Raw genomic sequence first — 26,344 nt, 5'->3', positions numbered from 1 at the left:
GCTTCACTCTCTCCATGGCAAGAACATTCTTCCTCAGATAAGGCGACCAAAACTGCACACAATACTCAAGGTGTGGTCTCACCAAGACCCTGTACAACTGCAGCAAGACATTCTTGCTCCTGTACTCAAATCCTCTCGCTATGAAGGCCAAAATACCATTTGCCTTCTTAACCGCCTGCTGCACCTGCATGCTTACCTTCAGCGACTGGTGCACAAGGACACCCAGGTCTCATTGAACTTCCCCTTTTCCCAATCTATTGCCATTGAGATAATAACCTGTCTTCCTGTTTTTGCCACCGAAGTGGATAACCTCACATTTATCCACATTATACTGCAGTTGCCATGCATCCAACCAATCACCCAACCTGTCCAAATCATACTGGAGTTTCTCTGCATCCTCCTCACAGCACACATGCCCACCCAGCTTTGTATCGTCTGCAAACTTGGAGATATTACATCTAGTTTCCTCGTCTAGATCATTAATATATATTGTGAATAGCTGGAGTCTGATGCGCTATCAATAACTCAAAAGACTGAGATTAAGCGAGTAATTAACAGGCTTTTATTAACAAGAGAATGAAGGTGTGCCTCGAGTGGTTGACCGGTCCAGAATACAAAGGGGCTGTGGAGCAGTCACCTTTATACCTGGATTCGTGGGAGGAGTCAGCCGAGGCATGTACAGGCATGTACACAGTGGAATACAAACAGTGGTTTACCACATTCACCCCTTGTTTAAAATTGAGTCCGGCGGGGTGAAGTGTATTAAAAGTTAGTGTATTGGAGTCTCTCCGGAGGTCTTGTCTGCTGCTGTGAAGCTTCCGGCGTCGAGTCCCGCGTAGGCTGGGGCACTGGTGTGTAGTCCTCGTAGATGTCGAGCGGGTCGCGGGGCCCAGGCCTGCCGTCTGCTGGGGCTGGATATCGGATCGTGGGGGGGGGTGGTAGTGGGTAGTGGGTTACTGCGGCTCCCGAGGGTGCGAGGTCTCTTATGGAGACTGTGTCCTCCCGCCCGTCCGGGTACGCAATGTAAGCATACTGGGGGTTGGCGTGGAGGAGGTCGACCCTCTCAGCCAGGGGGTCCATTTTATGGGTCCTCACGTGTCTTCTCAGTAGGACCGGCCCTGGGGACGTCAGCCATGGCGGTAGCGATGTCCCCGATGTGGACTTCCTTTGGAAGACAAACATTTTCTCATGAGGGGTGGCGTTAGTGGCAGTGCAGAGCAGTGACCGAATAGAGAGGAGTGCATCGGGGAGCACATCCTGCCAGCGGGAGGTCGGAAGGCCCCTAGACTTTAAGGCTAGCAGGGCGGCCTTCCAAACTGTCGCATTCTCTCTTTCCACCTGTCCGTTCCCCCGGGGGTTGTAACTGGTGGTCCTGCTTGTGGCAATACCCCTAGCTAGCAGGTACTGACGGAGTTCGTCGCTCATAAACGATGAGCCCCGGTCGCTATGGATATAGCTGGGGAAACCGAACAGGGTGAAGAGGTCGTTCAGACATTTAATGACCGTGGCACTGGTCATGTCCGGGCAGGGGATGGCGAACGGGAAACGGGAGTACTCATCAATAATATTGAGGAAGTACACATTGCGGTCGGAGGAGGGGAGAGGCCCTTTAAAATCAACGCTCAGGCGCTCGAAGGGGCGAGTGGCTTTTATCAGGTGAGCCCTGTCTGGTCTATAAAAGTGCGGTTTGCACTCAGCGCAGACTTGACAGTTCCTGGTCATGGTCCTGACCTCCTCAATGGAGTAAGGCAGGTTGCGGGCCTTGATGAAGTGGAAGAACCTGGTGACCCCCGGGTGGCAGAGGTCATTGTGGAGGGCCCGCAGTCTATCGATCTGCGCACTGGCGCAGGTGCCACGCGATAGAGCATCCGGGGGTTCATTGAGCTTCCCGGGCCGGTACAAGATCTCGTAATTGTAGGTGGAAAGTTCGATTCTCCACCTCAAGATCTTGTCGTTTTTGATTTTGCCCCTCTGCTTGTTGTTAAACATGAAAGCAACTGAACGCTGGTCAGTGAGCAGGGTAAATCGTTTTCCGGCCAGGTAGTGCCTCCAATGACGCACAGCCTCCACAATAGCCTGGGCCTCCTTCTCAACAGTGGAGTGTCTGGTCTCCGGGCCTTGGAGGGTTCGTGAAAAGAAGGCCACGGGTCTCCCCGCCTGATTGAGGGTAGCGGCCAGGGCAAAGTCGGACGTGTCGCTTTCCACCTGGAAGGGGATGGATTCGTCCACTGCGTGCATGGTGGCTTTGGCAATGGCTTCCTTGATACGGTGGAAGGCTAAGCGGGCCTCTGCCGTCACGGGAAAAGAGGTGGACTTGACCAGCGGACGGGCCTTGTCCGCATAGTAGGGGACCCACTGGGCGTAATAAGAGAAAAACCCTAGGCACCTCTTCAGGGCCTTGAGGCAGTGGGGCAGTGGGAGTTCCATAAGGGGACGCATCCGGTCGGAGTCGGGGCCGATGACTCCGTGTTCCACAACACATCCAAGGATGGCGAGGCGGGTTGTGCGGAATATGCACTTCTCCTTGTTATACGTCAGGTTGAGGAGTTTGGCGGTGCAGAGGAATTTTTCGAGGTTTGCGTCATGGTCCTGCAAGTCATGACCGCAGATGGTCACATTGTACAGATATGGGAAAGTGGCCTGCAACGCATTTTGATCGACCATCCGGTCCATCTCCCTTTGGAAGACGGAGACCCCGTTGGTGACGCCAAAGGGAACCCTAAGGAAGTGATAGAGGCGGCCGTTTGCCTCAAAGGCTGTATACTGGCGGTCCTCAGGGCGGATAGGGAGCTGGTGGTACGCTGATTTCAGGTCAATGGTCGAGAAGACGCGGTACTGCGCGATCTGGTTGACCATATCAGCTATGCGGGGGAGTGGGTAAGCGTCCAGCAGGGTGTAGCAATTTATTGTCCGGCTGTAGTCGATGACCAGGCGCTGCTTCTCGCCGGTCTTAACGACCACAACCTGGGCTCGCCAGTGGCTGGTGCTGCCCTCAATAATCCCTTCCTTCAGGAGCCGCTCCACTTCGGTTTTAATGAAAACCCTGTCCCCGGCACTGTATCGCCTGCTCTTTGTGGCGATGGGCTTACAGTCGGGGGTGAGGTTAGCAAACAGTGCGGGGGGGGGGGATGACTCTGAGTGTGGAGAGGTCGCACCTGGTGCGCGGCGGGCAATTTGGAAGCTGCTGGCTGCGGACTGTGAGTGGGGGGAGGGGTCCACCATACACCATCGTAACACTTTTAAGGTGGCACTGAAAATCTAACCCCAGTAGAACGGCAGCGCAGAGGTCGGGCAGGACCAGAAGTTTAAAATGATCGTACACAGTCCCGTCTACTACGAGTGTCACCACGCAGTAGCCGCCGACTGGGACTCGGAGGCCATAGAAATCCGCTGGTGCGCAGGCAGGACTGGGAGAGAGCAACGCCGCACCGTGTCGGGGTGGATGAAGCTCTCCGTGCTCCCAGACTCAAAAAGGCAGATTGTTTCATGACCATTTACCTTAATGTCCATTGTGGAACTGGCCAGCTGGTGCGGTCTCGCTTGGTCCAGTGTAACGGAGGCCAGCGTAGGGATCGGTGTGTCGCTGCGGGTATCAGATGAGGCGGTGTTGGGGGCCTGCTGCGTCCCGGCTGTCGTCCAAGATGGCGGCATCCATGATCCCCATGTGGCTGGAGGCATCCAAAATGGCTGCTGTTCCGGTGGTTCGCACATGGCTGGGGAGGCCCAAGATGGCGGCCCGCACGGCCCACACGCGGCGCTGCTGGGGTTCGGGGTGGCTTTGGCCCTGCAGACACTGGCGTAGTGTCCCTTCTTCCCGCAGCCCGAGCAGATCGCATTTTTTGCCGGGCAGCGCGCTCTGGGGTGTTTGGCCTGGCCACAGAAGTAGCATTTCTGGCCTTGGGGCACTGCTGTCTGGCCTTGGGACACTGCTGTGGTAGTTGGGCCATTGCTGGGATGTGGCTGGGGTGGCACGGCGCTATGAAACGGTCCTACTGTGTCCCAGGCTGTCGTTCCCCGCGGCGTCCACGGTGCAGAGGAGTAGGCATCCATGCCCCGGTAGGCTGCGTCCAATGATAGTGCGAGTTCAGAGGCCTTGTTGATGTCGAGGTCACTCTGCTCCAACAGTCGCTGTCGGGTGTAATTGGACCTGTGGCCTGCTACAAAAGCGTCCCAGATAAGTTCCTCTGTGTACATGGCGGCCTTTACATCCTTACAACCATAGGCCCGGCCAAGCACAGACAGTGCCTGAAGGTATTCCTCGGTCGATTCCCCAGGTTGTTGTTTACGACTCCCCAGAAGGTGCCTGGCGTACACTTCGTTCACTGGGCGCGTGTACTGGTCCTTGAGGAGCTTGATAGCATCCGCGTACGAGGTCGCGTCTTGGCTGACCGAGTACACTCGGTGGTTCACTTTGGAGGTCAGGACATCCAGTTTGTCCTCGTCCAATTTGACCGTTTCAGCGGAGGCGATCAGGAATTTTTCAAAGCACCTCAGCCAGTGAGTAAACTTGGTGGATGTGTCCACCTCCCGATGGTCTAAATCTAGGCATGCTGGTGTGAGGATCTTCTCCATTATAAAATCTTGTTAATAAAATTGATGCGCTATCAATAACTCAAAAGACTGAGATTAAGCGAGTAATTAACAGGCTTTTATTAACAAGAGAATGAAGGTGTGCCTCGAGTGGTCGACCGGTCCAGAATACAAAGGTGCTGTGGAGCAGTCACCTTTATACCTGGATTCGTGGGAGGAGTCAGCCGAGGCAAGTACAGGCATGTACACAGTGGAATACAAACAGTGGTTTACCACAGAGTCCTAGCACCAATCCCTGCGGTACACCACTAGTCACTGCCTGCCACTCGGATAAAGACCCGTTTATTCCAACTCTTTGCTTCCTGTCTGCCAACCAGTTCTCTATCCAAGTCAATACCTTACCCCCAATCCCGTGTGTTTTAACTTTTCACGCTAATCTCTTATGCGGGACCTTATCGAAAGCCTTCTGAAAGTCCAAATACACCACATCCACTGGTTCTCCCTTATCTATTCTACCAGTTACATCCTCAAAAAATTCCAGTAGATTAGTCAAGCATGATTTACCTTTTTGTAATCAGTTTTGATCCTAGCCCAATTGCTAGACGGACGGTTCGTATCGCCCCCACCTTACGAAAGTTCTATACCCGGGAATTATTATTCAGAGTGTAAATGGAATAAGCCACGGACAGGAATGCTTGGGTGAAAAATCTGACATATTTATTTGGTCTAACATACACTGGCTAAAACATGCATTACTAAACAAAATCACTGTCTCTGTGGAGAATAAGATCCAGGTTACAAACAACATACATATAGAACACAACTGGGGACTGTAACATGCAGTAAATTCCTTGTTGCTATGGTGGACTGTAACTCCACCCCTACCAACAAATTACCCAGTCGCATAAGCCCCTTCGCCTGGCTGACCCAAATGAAGCTTCCAACCTGGAATAGCCCAAAGACTTCACTTCTGAGAAAACCCTGAGCCCTCATACCTCACCCAGCTCGCCTGTGATATCTGGTTACCGGCTTGGGACACTCGAGACCATGCTTACCACCACACACAGTCGGTCTCGATCACTCCACTCAGCGGCTTCTTCCTCTGGTACTTCTTCTTGTTAGGCCGATCTTGAGAGCAAGAGAGAGAGAGAATGGTGGAAAATGATTTATCTTTATAGGAGTCTTTCCACCCCATCTTTCCCGCCAATCTTTAAAATCCTTTTGTTTCTAAGCACTCTGGTGCGTATCAGTGATGGGCCATCATCAGACCCATGAGTATTCCGTGATTGGACTAATGGCCCTAAGTCTGGGGCATCTCTCGGTCTTTGTGTTGGGAAAGACTGGCTCCTCTTTGGTTGGCTAGGCTAGTGGGTTCATTGTTCTGCTTCTCTTCTGAGATGGAGGTGAGAAGTGCTTTGCATATTAGAGTGGCTTTCTAATAGGTTCAAGTTTAACGAGTGCCTCAGGGTCCTCAGCCCCTTTGTCAATGGCCCCCTTCCTTTTTTCAGGACAGTCGGGCGAACCCATACATTCTGGATGACTGACAGTTCTTTTGTCACAGCCAACTGCCATGCGTTCTCTGGAGTTTTAACAAACCAGTTTTTCACGTATCTGCACAGGGCGATCCCATTACAGCGAAAACACCCCCAGAAAAATCCCATAAAGTCCACAAAATATTCTCGACTGAGGTCCATTCTTCAAACAGAGATTTGCGATCTCTTCAGTTGTAAATCCATGTTGGCTTTGTCCGATCCTTTCACTGTTTTCCAAGTGTTCTGCTATTACATCTTTTATGATGAACTTTCTTATAAATCTCATCATCATAAGGAAGCTACTCATGAAATAACACTGGACGGCTAGCTGATGGCGCCGTCCAAGGAGTATAAATACTCGGGCGTGGGCCCAGCTTGCCCAGGGACATTTTGTAAGACAAGGTACTAGTGAAGTACAACTAGACCTCCATGTTCTGAAACAAGTTGATTAAAGCCTTGCTTTATACTCAAACCAAGTGTGTAGTGAGTTTTATTACGTCAGACTCTAGCATTTTCCCCACTACCGATGTCAGGCTTACCGGTCTATAATTCCCCGTTTTCTCTCTACCACCTTTTTTGAATAGTGGGGTTACGCGGGCAGCACGGTGGCATAGTGGTTAGCACTGTTGCCTCACAGCGCCAGGGACCCGGGTTCAAATCCGGCCTCGGGTGACTGCCTGTGTGGAGTTTGCACATTCTCCCCGTGTTTGCGTGGGTTTCCTCCGGGTGCTCTGGTTTCCTCCCACAGTCCAAAGATGTGCGGGTTAGGTTGATTGGCAATGATAAATTGACCCTTAGTGTTAGGGGGATTAAATACGTGGGGTTACGGGGATAGGGTGGGATATGTGTTGGTGTAGGGGTTACGGGGATCGGGTGGGATATGTGTCGGTGCAGGCTCGATGGGCCGAAATGGCCTCTATCTGCACTGTGGGGTTTCTGTGATTCTGTGATTAGCTACCCTCCAATCCATGGGTACTGTTCCAGAGTCCATAGAATTTTGGAAGATGACCAGCAATGCATCTACTATTTCTAGGGCCACCTCCTTAAGTACCCTAGGATGTAGATTATCAGACCCTGGGGATTTATCGGCCTTCAATCCCGTCAATTTCCCTATCACCACTTCCCTGCAAACACTGATTTCATTCAGTTCCTCCCTCTCATTAGACCCTATGTTCCCGACATCTCTGGGAGGTTATTTGTGTCCTCCTTTGTGAAGACAGAACCAAAATATGTATTTAATTGTTCTGCCATTTATTTGTTCCGCATTATAAATTCCCCTGATTCTGACTGCAAGGGACCTACGCTTGACTTCCCCAATCCTTTTCTCTTCACATATCTATAGAAGCTTTTACAGTCAGTTTTTATGTTCCCTGCAAGCTTACTCTCATAATCTATTTTCCCCCTTTTAATTAATCCCTTTGTTCTCCTTTGTTGAATCCTAAACTGCTCCCAACCCTCAGGTTTGCTGCTATTTCTGGCCAAATTATATGTTCTCTCCTTGGATCTTATGCTATCCCTAATTTCCCATGTTAGCCATGCTTGAGTCACCTTTTTTGTTTTATTTGTATGCCAAACAGGGATGAACAAATTTTGTAGTTCATCCATGCAATCTTTAAATGTTTGCCATTGCCTATCCACCGTCAACCCTTTAAGTAACGTTCCCCAATTCATCCTAGCCAACTCGTGCCTCATAACATTGTAGTTTCCTTTATTTAAATTCAGGACCCTAGTCTCTGAGTCAACTACTTCACTCTCCACCTTAATGAAGAATTCTTTCATATTATGATCGCTCCTCCCCAAGGGGCCTTGCACAACAAGATTGCTAATTAATCCTTTCTCATTACATAATACCAAGTCCAAGATGGCCTGATCTCTAGTTGGTTCCTCGACATATTGGTCCAGGAAACCATCCCGTATACACTCTCGGAATTCCTCCTCCTCAGTATTGTTACTAATTTGGTTAGCCCTATCTATATGTAGATTAAAGTCACCCATGATAACTGCAGTGCCCTTATTGCATGCGTCTCTAATTTCCCATTTAATGCCATCCCCAACATGAGCATTACTGTTTGGGGGTCTGTATACATCGCCCACTAACATTATCTGCCCCTTGGTATTTCTCAGCTCTGCCCATACAGATTCCACATCATCAGAGCTAATATCCTTCCTTACTATTGTGTTAATCTCCTCTTCAACCAGCAAAACTACCCCACCTCTTTTTCCTTTTTGCCTGTCCTTCCTGAATATTGAATACCCCTGGATGTTGAGTTCCCAGCCTTGGCCACCCTGGAGCCATGTCTCCATAATCCCAATTATATCATATCCGTTATTCATCTATTTGCGCAGCTAATTCATCCACCTTATTACGAATGCTCCTCGCATTAAGACACAAAGCCTTCAGGCTTGATTTTTTAACACTCTTAATCCTTTTAGAATTATTATTTACTGTGGCCCTGTTTGATTTACAGCCTTGATTTCTCTGTCTTCCACTTTTGCTTTTCTCCTTCCTGTCTTTTGTTTCTATCCTTGCTTCCCTTTCCTCTGTCTCCCTGCACAGGTTCCCAACCCCCTGCCATTTTAGTTTAAACCCTCCCCAACAGCACTAGCAAACACTTCCCCTAGGACATCGGTCCCGGCCCTGCCCAGGTGCAAACCGTCCAGTTTGTACTGGTCCCACCTCCCCCAGAACCGGTTCCAATGCCCCAGGAATTTGAATCCCTCCCCCTTGCACCATTCCTCTAGCCACGTATTCATCTGGAAAAAAGTATTCATGAGAGGACAGCATCAGGTTTGGGGCAGGTGTTGAGTGGACTCCTGTAGGGATGGGTGGCTGGACCCCTGTTATTGCTTATCTGTGCAAACAACGTCAAAAAATGCACTAGGGAGAGACTGTACATGATCTGCTATTTCAAGGAGTGCTCAATATGCTGAAAATACCTCGCATTTAGGCAGCAGGATTGCGGGGGTGGGGGGTAGATAAGTCAACCTAACCCGCCTTTCCACAAAACTGACGGGATCAGTTACGAACTACGAGCTGCAAACTTTATTTACATTTTTTGGCAATTAGCTCATCCCAAAGACAATAACATTCCTATTAGGTCCACGTGTTGCTATCTTAAAGAAAATACGAAGTAAAATTGTGACATTGGGTTTATGGAAGGACAAATGAGAGTATCAGATGAAGGCATCTCAACAGGGTGACACTGGCAAGGCTAATTATTGCCCATACCTAGTTGGTCTGAGAAGGTGTTGGCTGGGCACTGATTGGAGTGGACTGGGCCGATACTCTCTGGAGGTTAGAAGAATGAGAGGTGATCTCATTGGAACATATAAGATTCTGAGGGGGATTGACAGGGTCAATGCTGAGAGGTTGTTTCCTCTGGCTGGAGATTCAAAAACTAGGGGGCATAGTCTCAGGATAAGGGGTCGGCCATTTAAGACTGAGATGAAGAGGAATTTCTTCACTCAGAGAGTTGTGAATCTTTGGAATTCTCTGCCCCAGAGAGCTGTGAATGCTAAGTCTTTGCATATATTCCAGTCTGAGAGCGATAGATTTTTGGACACATGGAGAATCAAGGGATATAGGGATCGGGCGGGAAAGTGGAGTTACATAGAAACATAGAAGATAGGAGCTGGAGTATGCCATTCGGCCCCTCGAGCCTGCTCCGCCATTCAATGCGATCATGGCTGATCATCCAAATTCAGTACCCTGTCTCTGCTTTCTCCCCATATCCCTTGATCCCTTTAGCCTTAAGAAATATATCTAACTCCTTCTTGAATATATTTAATGAATTGGCCTCTACTGCCTTCTGTGGTAGAGAATTCCACAGGTTCACCACTCTCTGGGTGAATAAATTCCTCCTCATCTCTGTCCTAAATGGCTTACCCCTTATCCTTAGACTGTGACCCCTGGTTCTGGACTCCCCCGCCTTCGGGAACATCCATCCTGCATCTAGTCTGCCTAGCCCTTTTAGAATTTAATAAGTTTCAGTGAGATCCCCTCTCATTCTTCTAAACTCCAGCGAGTATAAGCCCAGTCGACCCAATCTCTCCTCATACGTCATTCCTGCCATCCCAGGTATCAGCCTGGTAAATCTTCGCTGCACTCCCTCCATGGCAAGAACATCCTTCCTCAGATAAGGTGACCAAAACTGCACACAGTACTCAAGATGTGGTCTCACCAAGGCCCTGTACAACTGCAGCAAGACATCCTTGTTCCTGTACTCAAATCCTCTCGCTACGAAGGCCAACATACCATTTGCCTTCTTAACCGCCTGCTGCACCTGCATGCTTACCTTTAGCGACTGGTGCACAAGGACACCCAGGTCTCGTTGCACTTCCCCTTCTCCCAATCTATTGCCATTCAGATAATAATCTGCCTTCCTGTTTTTGATACCAAAGTGGATAACCTCGCATTTATCCACGTTATATTGCATCTGCCATGCTTCTGCCCAATCACCCAACCTGTCCAAATCATACTGGAGTTTCTCAGCATCCTCCTCACAGCACACACGCCCACCCAGCTTTGTGTCGTCTGCAAACTTGGAGATATTACATCTAGTTCCCTCGTCTAGATCATTAATATATATTTGTGAATAGCTGGGGTCCAAGGACCGATCCCTGCGGTACCCCACTAGTCACTGCCTGCCACTCGGAAAAAGACCCATTTATTCCAACTCTTTGCTTTCTGTCTGCCAACCAGTTCTCTATCCAAGTCAATACCTTGCCCCCAATCCCATGTGCCTTAATTTTACACGCTAATCTCTTATGCGGGACCTTATCGAAAGCCTTTTGAAAGTCCAAATACACCACATGCAAGGTTCTCCATTAATTATTTTACCAGTTACATCCTCAAAAAATTCCAGTAGATTAGTCAAGCACGATTTACCTTTTGTAAATCCATGTTCACTTTGTCCGATCCTGTCACTGTTTTCCAAGTGCTCTGCTATTACATCTTTTATAATGGACTCTAGCATTTTCCCCACGACCGATGTCAGTCTTACCGGTCTGTAATTCCCCGTTTTCTCTCTACCACCTTTTTTGAATAGTGGGGTAACATTAGCTACCCTCCAATCCATGGGTACTGTTCCAAAGTCTATCGAATGTTGGAAGATGACCAGCAATGCATCTACTATTTCTAGGGCCACTTCCTTAAGTACCCGAGGATGTAGATTATCAGGCCCTGGGGATTAATTGGCTTTCAATCCCGTCAATTTCCCTAACACCATTTCCCTACAAATACTGATTTCTTTCAGTTCCTCCCTTTCATCAGACCCTATGTTCCCCGACATCTCTGAGTGGTTATTTGTGTCCTCCTTTGTGAAGACAGAACCAAAGTATGTATTTAATTGGTCTGCCATTATTTGTTCTCCTCCAGCATTCCAAAATCTCTCAGAACCCTTCCAGACCACCCATCTGGGCCTGGCCTTCCCATGATCTCCAGCTTCTTAACATCTTTTTCTATATTAAATGGTTATTTCTCCCTTAAACTCAGATGCATTCTCTACCACTTTACTATCAAACCCCCCCTAATTGTGAAAACAGTTAGCAGAAATAAACACGGAAAGGCTTTGCTATTCTGTTGGCCTCGTAATTTCACCATTTTCATGCCTAAGGGGCCCCTTTTGTTCTTCAATACTTGTCTGACTGTAAACTGATGCAAATAATATAATTTCATTTCCCCTAACGTACGCCCACTGTGATTTTCTTTTGGAGTTTTCTCCTTTTTGGCCCTGATTATTGTCTCAGTTGCTTCTACATTGCTATGGTACAATTTCCAAACTTCCTGCTTGCCCACTTAGGATCATAATCTTACAGCACGGAAGGAGGTCATTCGGCCCATCTGCTGGCCAGAGAGAGCCAGCATGGATTTGTGCTGGCTCTTTGAAAGAGCTATTCAATTAGTCCTTGCTCTTTCCCCATAGCCCTGCAAATTCTTCCCCTTCAAGTATTTGTCTAATTTCCTTTTGAAAGTTACTATTGAATCTGCTTCCACCGTCCTTTCAGGCAATGCATTCCAGATCACAACAACTCGCTGCGGAAAAAAACATTATCCTCATCCCCCCCCGATCCTTTTGCCAATTACTTTAAATCTGTGTCCTGTGGTTACCTACCCTCCTGCCAGTGGAAACAATTTCTCCTCATTTACTCTATCAAAACACCTTCTTAAAACGCCACTTAAAATACTTGTTTTTATTTCTGCTCTCGCCCAGTGGGTGGTGGGGGTCTGGAACTCACTGCCTGAAAGGGTGGTGGAGGCACAGACCCTCATCGCATTTACAAAGTACTTGGATGTGCACTTGAAGTGCCGTAACCTACAGGGCTACGGACCAAGAGCTGGAAAGTGGGATAAGGCTGGATCGCTCTTTTTCGGCTGGCACGGACACGGTGGGCCGAATGGCCTCCTTCTGTGCTGTAAATTTCTATGAATCTATTTATCCGTACTCTAGGTTCCTTCCTGAACCGCTTAAGTCATTATTTTGATGACATCCTGCAACTTCTATATGGTATTATTCCCATTTTCATCCTCTCCCCACGAACTCCTAAAAACCATTCCTTTTTTTTGGCTTTGTGCCTTCAGTCGGATAATTGCCAACGTATCTGTTGTGTCCATGTATAATAAGACACAGACTGCAGGAGAAACGGTACAACAGGTGTTTACTCAACATGGCTCACAGTGGAACTGATCTGTACAGATTATTGCTCAGTGCTATATACAGGTGTGGTCACTGCTGGTACCGCAGTATACATGAGCTGTAAAACATAGTTCCCCCCTTAAAGGTATATACATTACAATTCCTCCCCTTTTAGATTAACAGTACCATAACACTCATTAAACAATTAAATATCAAACTAATTACAATTAACACTTTTAACATGCAACATTAGCTGAAAATAGTCTATTTATATATTCAGTCTTTGGGGAGGCTTCCTGATCCTTTCTGGATAGCGCCTTTCCCGAGTGTCTTGCTCTTGGTGCGGAGGCGATTCTGGCCCCCTCTCGTCGGTTGGTTCATCAGCTTCCGATGCTACTGTTTCTGGGGTAGATGCGACCTGTATGTCGGGTTCATCACCAGGTACGTATGGGCGAGGCTTGTTCCTGTGACTCTAGGACCTGGTCAGCATGGCGTCTCACGATGATCTCCCCAACGTCCACTGTGTACATTAGGGGGCCCTGCCGTGTGCATATCGTTCCTGGCTGCCATTTTTCTGTTCGGTAGTCGCGGGCCAAGACTGGTTGCCCTACATTGAAGCTCCTTGTTGGCTTCTCATGGATGTGCTGGAATTGCATGCTCTCAACATCTCTTCATACGTTTGGTCTGAGCAAATCCAGGCGAGATCTTAACCTTCGGTTAAAGAACATCATGGCTGGGGCCTGGTTGGTGACTGCATGTGTCGCATTCCGGTAGGCGAACAGGAAATTGTCCACCTTGTGCTGCAGCGGAATGTTGTCATTGTACATAGCTTTTATTGCCTTCTTAAAGGTTTGTACGAACCTCTCAGCCAATCCATTTGTGGCTGGATGATACGGGGCGGATGTGTAATGCCTTACCCCATTCTTTTTCAAGAACCTCCGGAACTCTTCGGACACAAACTGTGGTCCGTTGTCGGAGCAAATCTGTTCTGGCAAGCCATTCCTGGCAAAAATGGTCTGTAGGACTGCAATAGTTTTCTCCGTGGTGGTGGAGGACATTTTGATGACCTCAGGCCATTTCGAGTGCGCATCCACGGCTATTAAAAACATTGAGTCCATGAATGGACCAGCAAAATAAATATGCACCCATTGCCATGGAGATGAGGGCCACTCCCATGGGTGTAGAGGGGCCTGTGGTGGTGCATTTTGGACTTTCTGGCATCCTGAGCAACTCTTGGTCAGGTCCTCGATTTGTTTATCGATTCCTGGAAACCACACATAAGCCCTGGCTAGGCTTTTCATTTTTACCCCTCCCAGATGACCCTCATGAAGCTCATTGAGCACTCATCCCTTAACTTGGGTGGAATTACCACTCGGGATCCACACATCAAGGTCCACCGGCACACTGACAGCTGTTCTCTCCTTGTCGAGAATGCTGGCATCAGTGAGTCGCCATGTGCTGGCCATCCCTTCACCGTCAAATCATATACCCGCGACAGTGTCGGGTCATTTCGGGTTTCCTTATCGATACAAGCGTTAGTTATCGGTAGGTATTCAACTATAGTCGAATGGAATATTTCGACAGGATCCACTGCTGGTTCTTCCTCCGCAGTAGGCAATGGCAGGCGTGATAGCCCATCAGCATTTCCATGCTGTTTCGTGCCCTTATATTCAATCTCATAGTGGTGCGCCCCTAGAAAAAGTGACCACCTTTGTAGTCATTGCGCAGTCATCACCGGAGCGCCCTTCTTCGGATTAAAAATGGAGACAAGAGGCTGGTGATCAGTCAGCAAGGTGAATTTCTGCCCGTGCAGATAGTAATTGAACGTTTTCACTCCACACACTAGGCTGAGGGCCTCCCTGTCAATCTGGGCGTAGTTACGCTCGGCTGAGGTTAGTGATCGTGACGCAAAGGCTATTGGCCTCTCTGAGCCGTCCGAGAATTTGTGCGACAGCACCGCTCCAATGCCGTAGGGTGATGCATCACATGCCAACCGAATTGGTAATGCCGGGTTGTAATGGGCCAATACCTCTTTCGATGTGATTAGTGTTTTGCTCTTCTGGAAAGCTCGTCTACATTCGTCACTCCATTTCCATGCTACCCCAGTTTACAGTAGGGTGTTCAGTGGGTTTAGTATTGTAAACAAATTCGGCAAGAACTTATGGTAGTAGTTCACCAGCCCGAGGAACGACCTCAGTTGTGACACATTTTCCAGTGCTGGAGCCTTGACTACTGCCTCAATCTTCTCTGGGGACTTATGTAACCCCTCTTTATCGATAACGTGGCCACAATACGAGATCTGTTTTCTAAAAAACTCGCATTTGGGGCGGTTAGCTCGGCGCCCATATTCCTGCAATCTAGTGAGCACCTGCTCCAGGTTGGCAAGGTGATCACTGTCATTTTTGCCCGTGACCAGGATGTCGTCCAAATAACACTGGGTCCCTGGGATCCCTTGCAGGACTTGTTCCATTGCTCTCTGCCAAATAGCCGGAGCTGATGCTACCCTGAATACCAGCCGTTTGTATTGGTAGAGACCTTTATGGGTGTTGATTGTTAGGTATTTTTTTGATGCTTCTTCTACCTCCATTTGCAGATACGCCTGGGCCAGATCAATCTTAGTGAAGCGTTTCCCTCCAGATAGCGAGGCGAAAATATCTTCAATCCGTGGAAGTGGATATTGTACGGTGTGAAGGACCGAGTTCACTGTTACCTTAAAGTCCCCACAGATGCGAACCTTCCTTGGTTCCCCAGGCGTGCTGCTCAACGACTTTTTCATCACAGGGACGATGGGTGTAGCCCACTCGCTCCAGTCTACCTTGGACAGTACACCTGAACGTTCCAGACTCTCCAGCTCTGCTTCGACGGCTGGGCGGATCGCATAAGGTACCGGTCTGGCCTTACAAAATTTTGGGCTTGCGTTTTCTTCAATTTTAATCGTCGCTGTCATGCCTTTTAGTGTTCCGAGTCCTTGCTGGAACACTTCTTTCACGTCAGTTAGGATCTTTGACAGTCGCCCAGGTGTGAAGTCGTCATCCTTTTTTTCAGCCACAGTCAGTGCCTGTATTGAATGCCAATCCAGTTGTATTTTCCGGATCCATTCATGTCCTAGTAATGGTGGTCCTCCATCTTGCAATACATACAGGTCTAGTTTTGGTGTTTCCTTACCGTTATATAGAACGGTCACCCTTACTTTTCCTTTGGGGTAGACTTTTTGCCCCATGTACGTCTTCAAAATAATTTTTGTGTCTCTGAAGGGTATGTGTGAGAATAGCCGCTCGTAGTCCCGTCGGTTTATGACTGTTAGGGCTGATCCTGTATCCAATTCCATCTTTACCTGGACTCCTGCTATCTTGAGAGTGACCCAAATAGTTCGGTGATCCTCCGTTGTGATCACATTATGTAGTTTCAGACAACTCAGTTCCCTGCTTTCAGAGTCGTTATCACTCTTTTGTTCATCTGAACTATTCTCCGTCATCTTATGTACATTCTTGTACTTTTCTTTGGTAGATTTCTTATTGCTGGTTTTCTTTCCCGACCTGCAGACTCGTGCTATGTGTCCTAATTTTCCACACTGTCTGCACACTTTGTCTTTGAACCAGCAATCATTCTGGTTGTGTGTTGTTCTGCCGCAGCGATAGCACTTCTCTGTTCCATATGACATTTCGTTTGTGCCATATTCTTGCGGTCTCTGTTGTATCTCTGCAGCGCCCCGTGCTGCTGCTTCATATGATACCGCAATGCTGAAAGCCTTTTCCAGCGTAAGGTCCTTTTCAGACAAAAGCCGTTTCTGGGTTCCTTCACTTTGAAGCCCACACACAAACTTGTCCCTTAAGGTATCTGCCAGTCCCACTCCAAACTGGCAGTGTTTCGATAGTTTGCGCAGTTCTGTTAAATAATCAGCATTGCTTTCATCCTTATGCTGGTTCCGTTTGTGAAACTTGAATCTTTCTGCTATCAGCAGCGGTGTGGGGTTTAAATGTTCCTGTAGTATCGTTACTATGTCTTCAAAACTCTTTTCCATTGGCTTCGTTGGGGTTACTAGATTTCGTAATAAACCATACGTCTTTGCACCCATTAAATTTAACAATACCGACGCTTTCTTGTCATCTGACACCTCATTTGCCTTGCAGTATACCTCTATTCGTTCGACATATGTAGTCCGATCTTCGACTTCATCGTCAAATGCGGTGATACTGTCACTCTTCGGCATTTTGGGTGTGGTTTAAAATGGCGTCTCCCAATGGCTTAAAATGGCGTCTCCTGCGCTTTCCTTCCTCCCCCGCTGCTGCCAACGCCGCTCCCGGCGGTTCTCGTGGCAATGGCGGCGCCCTGTAGGTTTCGCGCGCTTCTCCTGCGCTGCTGCCATGCCGCTCTCGGCGGTCCTCGTGGCAATGGCGGCGCCTCGCGGGTTTCTGCGCGTCTCTCTCTCTCCCCCTCTTCGACGCTGCTCGGCCCCTGAACACCGGCTGCGCCCTGTGCGCTCTGCCCTCTCTCTCTCTCCCCCGTTGACGCTGCTCGGCCCTTTGCTATGCCGCTCGGTCGGGCTCTAGCCCGCCGCTGTCCAGGCAGGGTCTGCGCGCTACCTGTTACCAGCCCGTTTTGCTGGACCACCTCAACTGAAAAGCCAAGCCTGGCTCTCGACAGCCTCCCCCGCAATTCTCGAGTCTCTGCTGAATGACTGGGCGGTTGCCCGTGGTCGACGCCCGAGCCTCTGGCCTTGACCTCCAATCCACTGATCTCCAGGAACGAATCCCCGGGAGGTGATGCAGAGTTGCAGGTAGGTTCGAACTTGCCTTGTCGTCAATGTTGTGTCGGTGTATAATAAGACACAGACTGCAGGAGAAATGGTACAACAGGTGTTTACTCAATGTGGCTCACAGTGGAACTGATCTGTACAGATTACTACGCAGTGCTATATACAGGTGTGGTCACTGCCGGTACTGCAGTATACATGAGCTGTAAAAGTTAGTTCCCCCCTTAAAGGTATATACATTACAGTATCTACCCCAATGCTTCCACCATTGTCGTGAACTCAGGTTACAGAAACATACAAACATAGAAGATAGGAGCAACAGCAGGCCATTCGGCCCCTCGAGCCTGCTCCGCCATTCAATGAGATCATGGCTGATCATTCAAATTCAGTACCCTGTCCCTGCTTTCTCCCCATATCCCTTGATCCCTTTAGCCTTAAGAAATATATCTAACTCCTTCTTGAATATATTTAATGAATTGGCCTCTACTGCCTTCTGTGGTAGATAATTCCACAGGTTCACCACTCTCTGGGTGAAGAAATTCCTCCTCATCTCAGTCCTAAATGGCTTACCCCTTATCCTTGTGCTGTGACCACTGGTTCTGGACTCCCCCGCCATCGGGAACATCCTTCTTGCATGTAGTGTCTAGTCCTGTTAGAATTTTATAAGTTCCAATAAGATCCCCTCTCATTCTTCTAACTCTAGCGAATATAGGCTTATTCAAACCCAATCTCTCCTCATATGTCATTCCTGCCATCCCAGGTATCAGTCTGGTGAATCTTCGCTGCACTCTCTCCATGGCAAGAACATCCTTCCTCAGATAAGGCGACCAAAACTGCACACAATACTCAAGGTGTGGTCTCACCAAGGTCCTGTACAATTGCAGCAAGACATCCTTGCTCCTGTACTCGAATCCTCTCGCTATGAAGGCCAACATACCTTTTGCCTTCTTAACCGCCTGCTGCACCTGCATGCTTACCTTCAGCGACTGGTGCACAAGGACACCCAGGTCTCGTTGCACTTCCCCTTTTCCCAATCTATTGCCGTTCAATTAGTAACCTGTCTTCCTGTTTTTGCCATCGAAGTGGATAACCTCACATTTATCCACATTATACTGCATCTGCCATGCATCTGCCCAATCACCCAACCTGTCCAAATCATACTGGAATTTCTCTGCATCCTCCTCACAGCACACGCACCCACCCAGCTTTGTATCGTCTGCAAACTTGGAGATATTACATCTAGTTCCCTCGTCTAGATCATGAATATATATTGCGAATAGCTGGGGTTCTAGCACCAATCCCTGCAGTACACCACTAGTCACTACCTGCCACTCGGAAAAAGACCCGTTTATTCCAACTCTTTGCTTCCTGTCTGCCAACCAGTTCTCTATCCAAGTCAATACCTTACCCCCAATCCTGTGTGTTTTAACTTTGCACACTAATCTCTTATGCGGGACCTTATCAAAAGCCTTCTGTAAGTCCAAATACACCACATCCACTGGTTCTCCCTTATCTATTCTACCAGTTATATCCTCAAAAAATTCCAGTAGATTAGTCAAGCATGATTTACCTTTTTGTAATCGGTTTTGATCCTAGCCCAATTGCTAGACGGACGGTTCGTATCGCCCCCACCTTACGAAAGTTCAATACCTGGGAATTATTATTCAGAGTGTAAATGGAATAAGCCACGGACAGGAATGCTTGGGTGAAAAATCAGACTTATATTTATTTGGTCTAACACACACTGGCTAAAACATGCATTACTAAACGAAATCACTGTCTCTGTGGAGAATAAGATCCAGGTTACAAACAACATACATATAGAACACAACTGGGGACTGTAACATGCAGTAATTTCCTTGTTGCTATGGTGGACTGTAACTCCACCCCTACCAACAAATTAACCATTCACATAAGCCCCTTCGCCTGGCTGACCCAAATGAAGCTTCCAACCTGGAATAGTCCAAAAACTTCACTTCTGAGAAAACCCTGAGCCCTCACACCTCACCCAGCTCGCCTGTGATATCTGGGACACTCGAGACCATGCTTACCACCACACACAGTCGGTCTCGATCGCTCAACTCAACGGCTTCTTCCTCTGGTACTTCTTCTTGTTAGGCCGATCTTGAGAGCAAGAGAGAGAGAGAATGGTGGAAAATGATTTATATTTATAGGAGTCTTTCCACCCCTATCTTTCCCGCCAATCTTTAAAATCCTTTTGTTTCTAAGCACTCTGGTGCTTATCAGTGATGGGCCATCATCAGACCCATGAGTATTCCGTGATTGGACTAATGGCCCTAAGTCTGGGACATCTCTCGGTCTATGTGTTGGGAAAAACTGGCTCCTCTTTGGTTGGCTAGGCTAGTGGGTTCATTGTTCTGCTTCTCTTTCTGAGATGGAGGTGAGAAGTGCTTTGCATATTAGAGTGGCTTTCTAATAGGTTCAAGTTTAACAGGTGCCTCAGGGTCCTCAGCCCCTTTGTCAATGGCCCCCTTCCTTTATTCAGAACAGTCGGGCGAACCCATACATTCTGGATGACTGACAGTTCTTTTGTCACAGCCAACTGCCATGCATTCTCTGGAGTTTTAACAAACCAGTTTTTCATGTATCTGCACAGGGCGATCCCATTACAGCGAAACCACCCCCAGAAAAATCCCATAAAGTCCACAAAATATTCTCGACAGAGATTTGTGATCTCTTCAGTTGTAAATCCATATTGACTTTGTCCGATCCTTTCACTGTTTTCCAAGTTCTCTGCTATTACATCTTTTATAATGGACTCATGAAATAACGCTGGGTGGCCAGCTGGTGGTGCTGTCGAAGGAGTATAAAAAGTCGGGCATGGGCCCAGCTTACAGGGACATTTTGTAAGACAGGAACTAGTGAAGTACAACTAGACCTCCATGTTCTGAAACAAGTTGATTAAAGCCTTGCTTTATACTCAAACCAAGTGCGTAGTGAGTTTTATTACGTCAGACTCTAACATTTTCCCCACTACCGATGTCAGGCTTACCGGTCTATAATTCCCCGTATTCTCTCTACCACCTTTTTTGAATAGTGGGGTTGTGGCGACACGCCACCACTGGACATAATCCGCTCACGGCGGCACAGACAGTCTAAGCAGAAGCCCCCAGCCGGGGGCCCTTTCCTCCAGCAACTTGTTTCCCGCAGGGACAGGCTGCCGGGAGCACTTCCTGTCTGGGAAGTATTTAAGTGGATGTGCGGGCTTTTCTAGTTCCTGTTTGCCATGTGGTCAGAATAAAGCAGTTGTGTTTTCAATAGCTCTGTCTCGACTCCCACGTTTGCCGCGGTATCTCAACACTGGTGACCCCGACGCTCAGGACGAATCCTAAGCTAGCACGGCGGATACAAACGTAGTCACGGTTAAATTACCTGACTTTTGGGAGAACCTCGCCGAAGCCTGGTTCGTTCAAGCTGAGTCCAGATTCCGGCTGAAAGGCATTACAGTCGACGCCACGAAGTACGACTACCTCGTCGCCTCGCTCACCTACGCTACAGTCCCCAAGGTTTGGGCAGCGCTGCAGAATCCACCAACAGAGGGCAAGTACGAGCATCTGAAGGCTGCGCTACTTAAAAAATTTCAAACGTCCTCTTACCAGCGCCACTGCCAACTCCTGGACCTCCCCGGCCTTGGTGACGCTTCACCATCAGACCTGCTTTCCCACATGCTGTCCCTCTCCGACGACAAAAATCCCGGCGCCCTTTTTCGCACGCTTTTCATTCGGCAGCTCCCCGCCAGCATCCGCCCGCTCCTTGTGGAGTCTGACTCCACGGACCTGAATGAGATAGCCGAAAAGGCCGACCGGCTGCTCTCTGCACAGGCCGCTCGCGACGTTGCGCCCGACCTCACGGCAACGACCACGCGGTCTTCCCGGGCCGCTAGGCCCGACCGCCCTACCACTCCGGGTCACTGCTACTACCACACTCGTTTTGGCGCTAGGGCTCAACGCTGCACGCCACCATGTTCCTTCAAACCCCCCCCCGCACCGGCCCCCGCGATGGCCGCGGGGCAGAAGGAGCCCCTACTGTACGTCACTGACGACAGAACCAACCGCCGATTTCTGTGCGACACAGGGGCCCAGCACAGCATCACCCCCGCCTCCGCCCTCGAGATCCAACGCGGCACACGGGGTATCACACTGGCTGCAGCCAACGGCTCTGAAATCCGCACATATGGCACCCGCATGGTCACGCTCGACCTCGCGGGCCGCCGCTACCGCTGGGAGTTCCTGACAGCCAAGGTCCTCTGCCCACTCATTGGCGCCGACTTCCTACGCGCCCACGGCCTCCTTGTTGACATTCCGAGGCACCGCCTCGTCGACATCAATACTATGGCCCCCATCCCCGGCGCCTTTACCCCGGCCCGTTCGGCCGGCCCGACGACCTACTGCCTCGCCAGAGCCACGGACGACTACTCGGCACTCCTAGCTGAGTTTCCCGCCCTCACTAACCCGACCTTTTCGGCCAAAGCCGCCAAGCACGGTGTGGAACACTATATCCCCACCACCGGCCCCCCAGTTTCTGCCCACGCCCGCAGACTCAACCCGGCCAAGCTGGAAATCGCGCGGGCCGAGTTTACCAACATGGAACAACTCGGCATCTCTGCTGTATACATCAGCTTACCCGGTGTGTACGCAACATTCAGTTCATCATAGACTGTCTCACCTTCGCTTTCCACAACGAGGACTCTCTTTACCAGGTTCAGTCTCTCACAGGCTTTTAAACCTGGTATGGCTTGCACATCCTTTGGCACCACAATTAATGCTAGCGTGTGCTCTCTGTCCTTGTGTGTTACTTTGACAATGCATTTTCCTTTCACTGGTATATCAGTACCTGAGTATCCGGTCACTTTCACTTGTATTCCATGTAACTTTGGTCTGGGTCTAATTCTCTTAAAATCGGTCTCTGATATCACATTAACTTGTGCTCCAGTATCCAATTTAAATGGAATGTGTATGTCGTTCACTTTTAGTGTCAACATCCAGTCTCTTTCTTCTCTTTTGTTTTCAGACACAACATCTACATAGAATTCCTCTATCTCGCTTTCATCTACTGTATGGACCTTGCTTTGTTGCGCTTGGTTCTTACAGCAACGGGCATAATGGTTGTTTTTGTTGCATCTATTGCATGTTTTACCATATGCTGGACACTTTCTTGGTGGATGCTGTGTACCGCATCGACTACATGACTTCCGATTGTCTCTTTCATTTTCGTTTGCTGGCCACGTCTCTTTTTTCACATTGGCGCTCTCTTTGTTAAACGGTTTGTATCGGTTCTTTCTCACTGCATCCACGTTGCAGCTACTGTCACTGAACAGCTCCTTTGCCTGCAACTTCACAGTCTCTGTAACCCTACACTGTGCTATGGCTTTTCCCAGGTCTAGATCTTGCTCTCTTAGCAGTCTTTCCCTTAGACCATTATCTCGAATACCACACACCAGTCTGTCTTTTATCAGCGAGTCTGTGAGTCCCCCAAATTCACACGATTTGCTCCGGTTTCTCAGTTCAGTCACATACTGATCAATAGTCTCGCCGATTTTCTGTACACATGTGAAAAATTTGTGCCTCTCAAAGGTCACGTTGCGTTTAGGTATGCAGTAGGCCTCAAACTGTTCCATTATTTTATCTAGCTTCATTTTGTCTCCATCAACAGCGAATGTGAAGTTATTATACACCTCCAGCGCTTCATCACCCACGACATGCAAGAACAGTGACGATTTCTGTTTATTACTTTTCTTGTCCGCTCCGATTGCCGCTAAATACAACTCTAAACGTTGTTTGAACCTTCTCCAATTTTCAGCCACATTACCTGTTAATTGAAGCGTCGCCGGTGGGTGTAAACCTTCCATTTTTCACCTCGTTAGCTATTCTCTAATGGTAAGCAACGATGTTCTCTTTTGGCTTGCTAATATGTGGAGAGCTGATTTTGCTTACTTGCCACAACTGCTTTCACTGTCCCATCAAGTTGCTAACTTCAGATTTTTTCTCTTTCAGCCACTTCTGACATCATGTTTTGATTTCTTTTTGGGTTCAATAAAGACTCATTTCTGAAAGAGAATGTTGTTTAATCTAAAGTCTTGTTCAAGACTTTCTACAGCTTTTTACAGAACACACTATGCTGTGATGCATCTAGAAAGAAACTGAAAGTAAAACTCCTCTGGACTGCTTGTCTCTCACATGACCTCTGCCGGTCAGGCACAAGTAATCAAAAACACAGACAAATATGCTGTAAGGCATAAGTAATCAAACACAGACAAATATCATCACTATTTGCTGATATCATTACACCGGGCACTATGAGAACCTGGTCATGCCTTTTGGATTGGCCAACGCCCCTGCTGTGTTCCAGGCGCTCATTAACGACGTCCTCCGAGACATGCTGAATGGCTTTGTCTTTGTCTACCTGGACGACATTCTCATTTTCTCAAACTCTTCACGATCATGTCCAGCATGTAAGGCAAGTCCTGCAACGTCTGCTTAATAACCTCTTGTTTGTCAAGGCTGAGAAGTGTGCGTTTTACGTTTCCACGGTTTCATTCCTGGGCTTCATCATCTCCAGTGGCAACATCCAAATGGACCCAGGCAAGACACAAGCTGTCCGAGATTGGCCACCACCCACCTCTCTCAAACAGGTGCAACGTTTCTTGGGGTTTGCTAATTTCTATCGGAGATTCGTCAGGATCTTCGGCACCATTGCTGCCCCTCTCAACGCCCTCACCAAAACCGCTTCCACCCGGTTCAGTTGGTCCGCTGAGGTTGCGCAGGCTTTCGAGGATCTCAAGCGGCGTTTCACGTCTGCTCCTGTCCTCATGATTCCAGATCCCTCACTCCCCTTCATTGTCAAGGTGGATGCCTCTGATATAGGAGTGGGTGCCGTTTTGTCCCAGCGGTCTAACAACAACAAACTGCAACCTTGCGCCTTCTTTTCTTGCCGACTCACTCCTGCAGAACGAAACTACAATATTGGAAACAGGGAACTACTAGCAGTTAAGTTGGCACTGGAGGAGTGGAGACATTGGTTGGAGGGGTCTAAACACCCATTCATTGTCTGGACAGACCATAAGAATCTGGCCTATATCCAGGAGGCCAAACGGCTTAACTCTCGTCAAGCTCGCTGGGCACTGTTTTCCAATCGTTTCTACTTTGTCCTGTCATATCGTCCAGGATCCAAGAATCTCAAGCCTGATGCTCTCTCCAGGCAATTTGATCCACCCGAGCGGGAGAGACAACCAGAACCTATTCTTCCAACTTCTCGAATTGTAGCACCGGTTCGCTGGGGGATCGAGACGCTGGTCAGAAAGGCGCAACAGAGGGAGGCAGACCCTGGCAACGGCCCACCAGGTCGCCTTTTTGTTCCCAACACGGCATGCTCACAAGTCCTGCAGTGGGGGCATTCGTCGCTTCTCACCGGTCATCCAGGCACATCCAGGATGCTGGAGTTCCTTCGCAGAAGGTTCTGGTGGCCCACCATGGAGAAGGACGTAAAGGCGTTTGTGGCAGCTTGTGCTATTTGTGCACGAAACAAGAACCCTCGATCTCGCCCCCAGGGTTTGCTGCATCCTCTCCCCATTCCCACCCACCCCTGGTCACACCTCTCTGTGGATTTCATCACAGGCCTTCCACCATCTCAAGGCAACACTGTCATTCTGGTCATCGTAGATCGCTTCTCCAAAGCCTGTTGCTTTCTACCCTTGCCCACGCTTCCCTCAGCCCAAGAGACAGCCGAGCTCATGGTCCAGCATGTTTTCAGGTTGTTCGGTTTGCCTCTTAACATCGTCTCTGACCGTGGTGCACAATTCGCCTCCCGGTTTTGGAGAGCTTCCTATAAGCTCATTGGAGCTGCTGTCAGCCTTTCCTCGGGTTTCCACCCTCAGTCTAATGGTCAAACGGAACGGATCAATCAAGACCTGGAGATGACCCTGAGGTGTCTCGTGTCCGCTAACCCTGCGACCTGGAGTCGTCACATCGTCTGGGCTGAGTACGCGCACAACACCTTGCGCTGCTCCCCCACAGGAATGTCGCCATTCGAGTGCCAGTTCGGGTTTCAGCCTCCACTGTTCCAGGAGCAGGAGCTCGAGGTGGGGGTTCCCTCCATGGAGAAGTTTGTCCAGCGCTGTCGACGGACCTGGAGGAGAGCGCGGCTGGCTTTACAACGAGCTTCTCGGCAACGACGGATCCAGGCCAACAAGCGGCGCAGACCGGCTCCTTCATTCTGCCCTGGTCAGAGGGTCTGGCTTTCTACGCAGGATCTCCCGCTGCGAGTGAAGTCCCACAAGCTGGCGCCCCATTTCATCGGTCCCTTCACGGTGTTGAGGAAGGTCAACCCGGTGTCCTACCGTCTCCAGCTGCCTCGCTCCATGCGGATTCATCCCACCTTCCACGTCTCCCGGCTCCGGCCAGTGGCCATCAGTTCCCTGGCGCCCGCCACGAGGCCTCCTCCTGCTCCCCGTATCATCGAAGGCCAGCCTGCCTACACGGTCCATCGCCTGATGGACTCTCGCCGGGTTCGCGGGGGCCTCCAGTTCCTGGTGGACTGGGAGGGATATGGTCTGGAGGAACGCTCCTGGGTCCCGGACTGGAACATCCTGGATCACGATTTAGTGCAGAACTTTCTTCGTTGTCGCCATGGACCTTCTGGGGGAATGTCAGGGGCCGTTCCTAGGTGGGGGGGTCCTGTCAGGAATGACCCAGGTTCTGCCTCACATCGCCACCAGAGGGCACCATGAACTCTTAATTGTTTTCTTCTTTATTCCTAATTGTACTCACCTGTGCATGGTTATATGCCTGCTATTTAAGTGGTGCTTAGTTTTGTTCATTGCTCAGTCTTGAGGTTCACTGCCTTGTGATCCTCTTGCCGGCCTGCTAGCCTGTATC

The sequence above is a fragment of the Somniosus microcephalus genome, chromosome 3 (genome assembly GCF_052327205.1).
Source record: "Somniosus microcephalus isolate GS21.2 chromosome 3, FLI_Smic_1.0, whole genome shotgun sequence".
Lineage (NCBI taxonomy): Eukaryota > Metazoa > Chordata > Chondrichthyes > Squaliformes > Somniosidae > Somniosus > Somniosus microcephalus.
This window is presented reverse-complemented; position numbering follows the sequence as displayed.